Below are 11,310 nucleotides of genomic sequence, written 5' to 3' on the forward strand. Positions count from 1 at the left end.
ACCGGAGTCACAGCGAGTAAAAATTTAAGATGGAGATGGAATAATTCGACTTGTGGGTACATGGCAAATTTCGTCTAAAAAACACGGTGTAATCTGATAGTAGGCAGACTCACTGGTTGCAGGGAAGTCAGGTGCAAGGGGAAAATTGGATGGCGGCATGGTACTGAAGCATAGGGCCAACCGAACACCATGTACGGAATTGAACTTGTGGAAGGGGCAAGCCGAACTTGCAGCAGAAAACCAGGTCGGCCAGATTTGAGCGAAAATTCATCGTTTACGAAAGAACTCGTCCCAGTGAAGATTGATATGCAATTTGTTTGCAGTTTTGGAACGACTGGGTGAGAGGGCACGGTCGAGAGAGGGTGTGGAATGGTTGCGGTGTGCTATCATGGCAGTGTCATGCCATCGTTGGCCTGACATACTTCGTTTTCGGACGGCCCCGTAACGGACGTCACATTGGAGGTTTTTGGACGGGTGTGCAGTTTTTTGGGCAGTAGGATTTATTTTAGGCTGGCCGAGGAAACAAGGTGGATCGAAGCCGATGGGGGATCGCATGTTTTTGGTCCGTTCGGGGATCCTGTGGTTGTAGATCATAGGCCAAGTGGAGTGGATAACATTCAACCAGGTCATCCAAACCGGGCATTGCCGAAGTTCAAAGCTTGGGGAGATGAGGGGGTGGGATGAGATTAGCAGAACATGGTGAGTTCGAGGTGACATCAAATGAGATAATGTGCACTAATATACATAGAAAAGAGAACTTGAGGTCTGCCGCGATTAGGGTGATGTCAAGTGACTATATGGAATAAGATGTAGACGGATTTGTACTTAATAGACTAGCGACCAGGGGTTGGGATTGCTAACATATGATATCAAATTACAGGGGATCTAGTGAAAGCCGATATAAATGCGTTGAGTGGTGGTGTAGAAATCAGCTGCATAAGGGCGGACGGGAATTAACTTCAAAGATAACTGGTAAATCTGGTGTTTATTACATGAGTTGGGTTATACCAGGAGAGAATGTATGTGCAAGAGAAATGGTCACCAGTCCCCAAAGCACTGCCATCAGCTTTAACCTGTAAGTGGTGCATAGCAATGAAGAATCTCGTGTCAACCTCTCGGAGCGGGAGGTAGATGTATTTTTTGTTTGTTTAACAAAACGGGCTTTGGCGCGGTGTAGTCTCTGTTCTAACGAAGGCCATTACACCCATGCTCGTCGATGTAGTCCATGGGTGTTGCAGAGTATCTTCGGGTTTTCCCAGGTGTATTTTTATTTATTATTTATTCGTGATATTTCCCCAGTCTCGATGACCATGAAAAGACAGCGATTATTTACAAAGTTCAGCCTTACTCAACCTTTCTTGGATGGACAACAAGCGTTCGACTTGGGTAGTACGATAAGGGGCTCAGGCGAGTTGACTGAACCACTGACCGCCCCTTCCAGTCAACGCCGTGGGACCGTGGACCGCATTCTGCCTCTTTCAACCACTGGTGTTTTACGACTTGCCAAAATGGCCCGCTCTTCGTGCTGTCGACTGGTAGAGGGACTGACCTCATCCGGGGTTCAGTGAAATGGCTCAAGTGGTTGGAGTTGGAATAAGCTGACTGGAAAGTTCGTGGTTCGAGCCCGACCTGTGCCTCTTGGCCTCCGCTGTCTAGGCTTGGGTAACCTGACAGCATCCCAGCTCTCGTTCTCCATTCTGGAAGCATGGAAGCTGGACACCGGAATGGTGTTGCGGCTGAACGAAGTGGTTCGAATACGACAAGTGAATGCAAAGCCCCTCAAGGCGAAATAACTTCACTATGCAACATGATACATTCGCCACAACTGCGGACAGCGACCGAATCTTCCAAATTTTCACCAAAGTAGTTCCCTGACTGAGAGAGTGAAAGCCCTCTTTCGCCCCGAGGAATTTTCTACTGTAAGCCACTCTGCGCTAAGAAAAGCCCACGTCTACACAGAAGGAATATTCTGTTATGAAGACTTGTCCAAAAGTATCTGGTGTATTTTATCGCGAACGTGCCCAGGTATCAGAGGGCGGTCCCCTCGAAACAAGTTGGAAAGCTAGTAATACTGTGACGATGGTTAGTTGATCCGTGCATACACTTCCTTAGAACGAAACCAACCAGTCGAACCCGCTACGGGTTTTTTGTTACAGACGGTAATCTGGTCCAAGGGACAACAAACGCCAGTTTGATTTGAGTAGTAGAGGCTGACTGAAGCGATCGTTTAACTTTCGACCTGTCGGATGACTATTGGGCTAAGCGTGAGAAGTGAATGACATTCATTTTGTTGGCGGAACGCGCATTCCTCGGAATGTGTGTGTAATGCTTTCGTGATGAAGAGAACTTCAGTTTGACCCTGAGCTGTTGCTTCAATGGGAGGATAATGCACTCCCCATCCAGCGACTGCGGTAGGTTGCTCCAGTTGGCCAACTCATTTGTCACACTCGTGGTTTATTGAAACGGTGTAACTGCTACTTGAAGCTGAAACAATACCGGTCGTGCGTTAATCAGACGACACACTCTCACGTATTCTATTATGATACCAATTCATTCTGAGATGCTTCAATTCATGGGAACGAACAAACATATTGGGGCAGCCAGCTGAGAGATCGCGTGATTATTGAAGAGAGTGTGTTGCTAACTGTAACCCCCTATTCGTTGTGGTTTAGCCATTGAAGATGAGAAAGCGTACATATCTCTAAATCATGGTTTTCGGAAATAGGAATTTAATGCTCTGTAATGTGCTTAGCTGTTTTTTGATGCCTGTGCTTCTAGCATAATCCACGAGGTGAACTTCAGGAAAGTTGAAAAGCTTTCCTCTCCGGGCTCACTGATTTTCCTCTGTTCAGCATTGAATAACACGAACTCCTCTCTTGAACCACAGGAATCCTACACCTTGACCGGGGTTAAAAGCAAAGTAGTCGCACCGTTTGACGGGAACGTGCAACTCGATGCCACCCCTCTCTAATCACTTACATTTTGAAAAAACTCCTCCAACCCATCAGTTCAAGATTTTGGCAACCACACTAGCCGACAAGAGCTGGTAATTGACACTCAACACTGATCTAGTTTGAAGAGGACTTAATGATTGGTTCTCCGTCTGTCTTATAACCTGGCCAATTTGGTGACCTGTTCACTTGGCCTGATGAAGCTTTTGTGTCAAAACCGAAACGTCGCCCAAATAAAAACTACCGATTGTTTACCAAGCTCTTCTGAAACGATTCTCGCAAAATCCTTCATCATTGACTTGTTCATGCGGCTTGTGAATGTGAAATGTGAAATGATTCTGTGCTTTTTCAGAACGGGCAGTGCAAACAAACAGAAGAATGTTTAGTCATCCGATGAACAGATTAGTCCTATCCATTGCCCTATCATTGTTATCACGCGTTACGTGCGTAGATCGCTTCCTATTTGGGTAGCTTTTCACTGACTAATCCTCTTCATACTTCATCACTGATCATTTTTACACTCAAGTCTATGTGCACCCAGTTAAACTATCGAAACAATCTAGTTGTCATGACTACAGCACGCCCCAAACAGGGACGGAATTTTGAAAAGGTAGATAAAGCTCAATGATTAGAAAATCAATCGCCGACTGGCTGTGAAGGCGGTCACAAAAGCCACAAATATGTGGCGTGAGTGTGTGTGTGTGTGTGTGTGACCGTCTGACACATTTAAGTAGCACCCAATTATTGGTTGTTGAAAGTTTCTTCCGTCGTTTCATTGGTTATCACTCCATTTATGTACACGCGCTGTGGCAACCATTGAGTCATGCGCCATTCGACCAAAACACACACGTGACTGCGTCGTTTTTACCACATTTACATGACGGGACTCCACACTAACCCGTACAGATCTACTCACATTCGTATGATATGGAGTGTATGAATGAGACTCTTGAAGAACACACGAGTAGGTGAGTCCATCAGATTCACGAACAGCATCCACACGTTCTTTGGATTTGTTGAATTGTGTGACCACCTTAATCTCAGTCTTTGTGTTAATCCTAACACGTTTTTAATAGTCGAGACTGCGAGGAACGTCTGCATAGGACACTGACTAATTCGTGTCCTTTTGATGGACCACTTCTCCATACTGAAGCCTATTGTCCAGAATCGTTTCCCGCGTTCTCCACAGTTGTAGCTTGTATCAGTGAGATAAAAGTCTCTCTCCTCGCTCGCGTGGCTGAAAAAATGTCTTGACGAACCAGTTTCAAGGTCATCACCTATGGTAAATTGGGTCCATGGCTTGGTAGATGACATCTACCCGTTGTTCCACACTATTCGTATAAAGTGGTGAAAGAGACTACATTCAGTAGTATTCACTCTGTGCCATGGCGCTCGATGAATTAGAGTTCCAAATAGGATTGCGTGTCATATCGCGAGTTCAACCCATCCATGTCGGAAAGTCACGAGTTACTTTGTCATCCCCATCTTGGGGGTAATTTCACATATCACTGAGGCGATTCAAAATCACACTATTTCGCTTCCTTAGTGAACATGCACCTACTTCCATCTACCTTCCATCTACCTCCCATCTAACTTCCACCTACCTTCCCATCAGCATCATCATCAGCTGTAACAACCGCGTAGTTGCTATACACTGGCCATAACTGTCACAGTTTCGTTCACCAATGATTTTGGGAGGTAGGGTAGCTAGCTACGCTTTGGAGGCGGGGGTTGATATAATTGACGCGTAACATAGGGTTGTCAGTGGGCATTTAAGTGGGGAATTAGGAAGGGACTTATTCGTTGAAGGCACGTGTGTCACTGAGGGCGCGACTGGGCCATGCCTGACAATGTCTCAGACCATTGATGTGTCCCGTCTCGGGGTCCTCATCCAAGGCGATGACCAGAACAGCTAAGTTTGATCGTGATGACTTTTATACTTCGCTGTCAAGTCATTATTTGGCCGTTTCCACCCTTCATGTGGTTGTGCGAAAAGAACCCTTCGAGGGGTTTAGTCGATTGGCATAAGGAGCTCATAGCCAACCGAGGGCAACCTACGTAGTGTGATCAGTTCATCAATCGAGGGTGAGTTATTTCTTCCGATTACCATTCGACATAATTCAGCATAACTCATCCGGTGTTCCCACCAGACTCAGGCAATGCTCCGAAGACATCGATGTTCAAAACTGAAAGTCTTTTGACGCCCTCGGCGCGCAGTGGCCAGGTTTCTGACCCCTATAGTAATGTGGAGCGCACCTCAGCATTGTAAACGCGACCCTTGACGGATCAACTGATGTCATGCCTACACCGCATGTAATGCAGGTTCACAAAGGCTGCTCTGGCACACCCAATCCAGATGGAGATATCATCTATGAGACCACCGGGATTGATGCAGCTGCACAGGTAGACATACTTGTCTACCATATATGGACATTCTAATTGTCTACAAGAGGTATCTTGGTGCCTTAAGTACAGTACAAGAACAGTACGACTCCCCACTATCTCATATTACAGTTATCCTTATTACGGTGACTCACTGCTTCTCAGCTGGCTGTTTTCCTTCATTTTTCCTGGCATGGTTGCACTTTATGGAACAGAGTTCTAACCAGTTTAGTATTAGAACCTGGCCAATCGGTCGGGATGATTGCTGATAGTGATCACAAACGAATAGCGGAAAATAATTTAGGAGATTCAGCTTCGATTCTCAAAGTAACGAACTTCATTATCTGTATTGCTCGGTTGATCGGACCTGGATAGCCATGAATAATTTTCGTTGTTTATCGGATTTCCGTGCAGTCTTATTTGTTGATTGCTGACCTTGTTAGGTCTCAGAGATCAAAGATCCATGTGCCCTAATTCGGTTTTATTTAGACGGGTGTGTGTATGTAAGACAAGTGGCTGGTGCTAATCACTTACAGGATACGTAAACCCCTGACAATAACCGATAACTTACGACTAGCTAAATATCACTCAACGGGCATATCGTAGGCAATCAGAATGCTTTTCAATTATCAAAATGAACACCAGTTGTATAACTCCTCTCCAAAGAAAATCCTACCGCCGGGACTAGTCGAAACCGTGCTCTTTTTGGACGCCTTCTCTGTCTTGGCGGATGTGTCCCAGTGGTATCTCACTCAATAGCCGGAGTAGACGTAATATGATATCAGAGAAAATACGCCATGAATTTTACGGTCTTAAATCGCCAGAAATGGGAACGACACTGTCAGATTCTGAAACGAGTAGTCGAGTTGTCATCCGGCGTCCGTCTTCAATAGCCTTGATGAGTGAATTTAACGACAGGGTGTGTGCCTTTGAACCTTGTTAAATTAGAAAAAAACATACAAAGAACAAAACAGTAAGAATAGCGAACATCTTGAAAGTACACTTTTACCCGTTTGATTGACATTTCCGCGATAGATCTATCTTCACTCTGCTCTTCTGTTGAACAGTTCAGTTCGTGGTAGGTGTCTGCATAATAAGTTTTGAAAGTCATTCTGAAACAAACTGAACCCTGTGTGTAATTCAGCATGTACATTTTGAACCTGTTCACTTTAATGATATCCGCTTTCATTGAGGTTCCAGTTGGAAATTCACAATTTTGGTAGGGGTTCTATTAAGTGTTGAATAGAATAGTGTCCCAAGCCTGCTTGAACAAAGCTGCTTCCTTATCCATCAGTCGATACACTCCTCTTTAGGCAGAAGCTGTGCCAGATTTCTGTCGAAAATATCGAAGCTGTAGAATGCCGATCTTGAAGAGCACACCAGTGTAACTTGAAGGGCGTTAATGACATCAATCTTTGGTAAATGGATACTTGTCACTCCGTCACAAAGCCCTGGTTCTAAGATGCATTTGAGTAGTCTGAACTCCTTCTGAAAGCACCTCCCCTGTGAGGCAGTTCAACCCGCGTAATCCAGTCAAACCATCTGCCAACATTCAAAACTTTCCGTACATCACTCTGAGAGCACCTAGTGAATTCAAGAAAAATCAAGAAGACTCATCTAGAGAGGTGTCTAACTTCAAGTTATTTCCATCGTTACAAACATAACTTTGAATGACTTTGAATTTGAATGACTTCACGTAACTGAATATCACGTAAATGAATTGTGAATTCAGGACACTGTCCTGAACATCCGACAGGTGGGTATAGCAAACGTTCAACAATTTTTCTGTTTTTTTTTCTGGGTGGGGTGTCAGTTTTCTTAGTCTCTGACCGAAGACATACCCGAAACTCATTGAGATCGAATCACTTAGGAATTAGTTCAATATTCTTCTAAAAAAGTCTTCCAAGTGAACATTCATTTGACTGCTCTATCTTGGCTCGCCGAAAGTAATTGCTTTTTATCCGACAACAGTAGTCTCTGACTAGAAAATAGCTTCTTGAAAATTGCCTTAATATTAGGAAGAATCAGGTGATTCTATAGCTATTTCAAATAGTCCACGAATGTGTGTTGATGGGCAGCCATATTTGTTTTCGAGATTTTGTGCAGATTTTCGCTTGAACAGTAACCCGATCGATCCAATTCAAGAAAACTGATCCTGCAAGAGAGACTGAACCGACTGTGAAAAACACCGATCGACAAAAATTTTCATCATTCTTAGTCTTTGGTTCAAAACTTGAAACGCTACTCTGTCGAATAGATGGAAAATGTGAGAAAGTATACTTTACAAGATTTCATTGGAAGCGCCATAATTGTTTTCAGTTTCTCGGGGGGCTGTAGTGATCATCAATACCATCACTGACGGAGATGTGCCGTTAACACGTACTGATGCCCAAAAGCTACACAACCAGGAGAGATGAAACTCTAGATAAAGAGTTCGGTAATGAGGGAAGGGTAGAAACCTAATACGAAGAAGCCCTGTGTCCCTAAGAGAAATGACAGCAATAGGGTGCCTAGACATTTGGACGGTACTGAAATCAAACATGTGAGCATCATGTTGTAGCAACGCGCTATCAGCAGGATTAAAGCAGCGTCATTTTTGCTTACCTTGCCCGGCATAAACCCATCACACAAGGAAATTCAGTTAGACAGTCTGGCAAGCTTATGACAGTATGTGCGCGACTGGGGTCATTTGCTTACCATGTCTTGCAAGATTTTCAACGACCTACAAGCGGGAGCACATGATCTTCAGCTAGGAGGGCGCGGAGATCCAACGGCACTCAGCTTGGAAATAGTCTCTTTCGTTGACGGCCGCCCTATCATGGTCTGTCGTCAGCGAGCCTTTCGAAGACAATGGCTCGGAATAGAATGCCGCGCATAGACAATGGTTAGAAATACGTAGTACTCTTACGTACTACTTTGCTGCGAACTCACTGCAGCCAACAAACTGTCGCTGTGCTTCGGAGAGACTGGCGAACAAACCTCTGTAGACCCCTAAAGTCCTCGAGCTGGGAGAGAAAGACTGCTCTCACAGCTGTCTTGTGTATTCAACGAAATTCGATGATGAATGTTGCAGTGGAGTATGAACGGCTGACGTCTGTATGCCTGTTCCACCTTCCCATTGGTACTTGAATACGCAAATAGCGTGTATTCAGGATGTCAGACGACACTTGGATTTTTCTGGGCCCGTGAAAAAATGGCACACACAACCAATATTGATATCATCCGTAAACGCGAAACATTTCTTAGACGAGAGAATCACGCAATGATGACTCGCATACTGCTGATCAGCTTCAGTCAGCCGCCATCACATGGGCAGAAATGGTAAGAAGGTGATTGATTTAATAGGGGTTAATTAGCTTTCGTTATGTTGACTGAATAGCGAGATGGACCAAATGGTTTGAGGTCCGTGGTTCGAACCCGACCTCGGCCTCTCGACTACCCTGTCTAGACTTGGGCAACCTGGCAGTATCCCAGCCCTCGTGCCTCCTTTGTGTGGCAGGGCGCGTAGGCACCGAAAGGGTGCTACAGCTGAACGATTTTTTTCTGGACGATGTTGACTGAATGAAGGGGAGTTTAACTGTTAGGGAAGAGCTTGCGTCAGTTGATGGTAGACTACGCTTCAGGTGTAAAAAAAGCAGTTTCCTCACCTGTTTGCGTGCGTCAAAGCTAAGAAGCTGTTCAGAAGTCTGAATGTGCCAAACATGACTTTGATTCATTCACTGAAGACCGAGTTTCTCTCCAACAATGTGAAATGTGAACCTTCATGAAAATCCTACTCTGTCTGGCACCATTTGGCTGCATAGGTGAGACATGTAGGACATTGAGTGGTAGGAGATGGGTTGCTTACTGAATTGCTGTAATATAAGCATAAGTTACTAAGAGGACCACTGATGTTAAATGAATCACTTAGTTATTGCTGTTTAGCGTGGACGACAGCTTCAGCCAAGTAAGGAATGAGACTCTTTGTTATGGATGTAACGTGTTCTATCTGGTCAATTTTCACGATGGCGAGAGAGTCTTTGCCAACAGGCGGCGTACACAAGTAAAACAAACGGAAATCTCGTCAGGATACTGCACAACCGTAAGTCACATGCACGTCATCGGTGACAATACTGAATTGTTTAATTGGCTGGTGTGGATAATCATTCCGAACAAGTAACCAGAACTGGATTTCTTGAGATCCTCCAAGTGCACACTACCCGCAGTGAGCAACGAGACGGGCGATTCCAGCGAATATCACCTGTTTGATAGAGGTTTACCAATGTACGTGTGATTAAGTAGCACTAACAGCAAGGAACTCACCAGCAAACATCTCATCGGTTTTGTTGTGTGGGATTTCGCCGTTACCATCGATCAGTATCACCTGGTAAACGATGAATCAATCAGGTCATCGCGGCGCCATCTCGACTAATTAGCGTATCACGGGTGGTAGTGATCTACCAGTCACGTATTGCAAGTCAGCGCCACGGGAGATCAACTGACACTCGCGTTTTGAGCTGAGAACGAAACGAGATCACAAACGAACAAACGCTTACCAAACCCATTTGACAGAAGTGTGGTTTAGAACTTGATTAACGAGAAACATCACCGCGAGCAAGATAATTAACTGATTGCAAGAACAGGTCATCGTTTTTGGTGAACTTGACAGTTAGATTGTAAGACTGGAATAAGATTGTAACATCACCGACTCGCCACCTGTTACACTTCAAAATTACTTGTCGGTGACACAGTCGACTGTTGGCAGCTCAAACGATAACAGTTGTTTCGCCAACGGTTGACCATCAGTCTGCTGCTAGCTGTGACCTAAAAGGATCTACGATCATCTGACGCAGCCAGAAGGAAAGACATTTAAGTCGCGATAAAAGTTCTTTCATTTTTTATGGACAAAAGATTTTCGGTTTTTCGGTAAATCGATGGAATATTCAGACCGTTACGATTCCCCGCCCAGTTAGTGTAGGACGACACATTCAGTTCGTGCACATTACACCTTCACAATAGGTTTGAAACAGATTAAACTGTAATAAAATTCGGGTCCAGCTGCACCTTGTTTATGGGACTAACGTGATGAAGCAATAATTCAAGGTAGTTGCAGAGTAACCCACAAGTCTTTCTGATCGCATAGCACAGACCTGAATGGATTAGATGATATTACTTCAAGGAAATCGAGCCTATGGGGAAGGTTCGTTTGCGCACTGGGGCGAGTTTGCTTCGGTTAAAGAACCGGCCCAACAACCCTCTGCGCACATAAACTTCTGGGCGAATTCGAGTGGTCTTATCAGGATTTCATATAGGTGCAGTTTTCAAACTTGAAAGACCCCATAAGACAGTGTGAATAGGATCTGTCTGTCCACGTACGACAGAACAACAGAGAACTAAGGTTTTCACAGAATACAAAGGACTCATACTCTCTGTCGCGAAAATTCCTCGAAATTCCATAAGCTGAACAAAGACTGAGTCTCTGTTTGGCGTGGATGATTAAGAAAGGGTTGACAGTGCTCGCAGAGGTGTGCTACGCAAAAACCTTTTCCAACGCCAAACGAAATGGGGGTCGGGCGACAACAGCCTGCCCTCAGGTCACATAGACACCTTCACAAATATACATAAACGCTACTAACGGAGTTTTTTATACTGTCGGAGCCACGAAGTAATCTTGAGCTGCTTTCTGAATTAGTTCAACGGCATATTGAATTTCAGTTTGGTTCAAGAATAGTCTGTCAATAGCACTGATGTGCTATTTCGCCAAAATCTAACCCCCTGATAGCACCCAACTCTGTTTTTTGAATTATAGTGTGGGATATGTACCATGAATTTCTTTACTTTGCGGGCATCAGCATCCCGCACCCAACATTGCGACACAGAAATATCAGTGCTGATACTGCCATGAATCCCTACCGTACAACCACAAAGCTTATGAAGTTGGATTTGATGCCTTAAAGTAGAAAGAAGAACAAAAAGTCGGTGGGGGGGGGGGGGGGGG

General features: G+C 44.7%; 1 protein-coding gene across 1 annotated transcript in view; it reads left to right on the forward strand.

Moving 5' to 3' along the window:
- Nucleotides 1-3,884: 3,884 nt before the first annotated feature.
- T265_08347 (hypothetical protein) overlaps nucleotides 3,885-11,310 on the forward strand; it is a gene marked incomplete at both ends in the record, with an annotated part of 26,285 nt that continues 18,859 nt past the window's right edge. The window contains one exon of the mRNA XM_009174115.1: nucleotides 3,885-3,919. The remainder of the gene's footprint in view (nucleotides 3,920-11,310) is intronic.

This window comes from Opisthorchis viverrini (genome assembly GCF_000715545.1).
Source record: "Opisthorchis viverrini unplaced genomic scaffold opera_v5_214, whole genome shotgun sequence".
In the NCBI taxonomy this organism is placed as follows: domain Eukaryota; kingdom Metazoa; phylum Platyhelminthes; class Trematoda; order Opisthorchiida; family Opisthorchiidae; genus Opisthorchis; species Opisthorchis viverrini.